We start from the raw sequence: 415 nt of genomic DNA on the forward strand, positions 1-415 counted from the left end.
CCAGGTCAAGCGGATGGATGAACCGACACAAAGCCCCCGGCGCTGCCCGCAGCAAAGGTGGCTGCTCGCCTGCCCTGGATTTCCCTTTGTGCCTCCTGCCGCAGAGCCTAGCTCTTTGTGCTGCTGAGAACAACCCCTGGGCCTGAGGACGGACGTGGCCCACGGGCTGTCACCAGGCATGATGTCACCAGGCAGGACGTGGGACCTGTCCCCTGGAGCTGGCACGGGCAAAGGGGCCTGGCAGGAGGCTGCATCCCCAGCACCCCACATGGCACCCGTCCCGCAGCGCTCCAGCGCAGCCCCCGCAGCCAGACAAAGGCAGCACAGAGCAGAGCCTGAAACCAGAGCCCTTTATTTGTGTCCTGCAGTGCAGAGGGAGGAAGAGGCCGGGGCAGCGCGGCTGCTGAGCCAGAGG

Source organism: Nestor notabilis, unplaced genomic scaffold (assembly GCF_000696875.1).
Source record: "Nestor notabilis isolate BGI_N333 unplaced genomic scaffold, ASM69687v1 scaffold18534, whole genome shotgun sequence".
NCBI classification, from domain to species: domain Eukaryota; kingdom Metazoa; phylum Chordata; class Aves; order Psittaciformes; family Psittacidae; genus Nestor; species Nestor notabilis.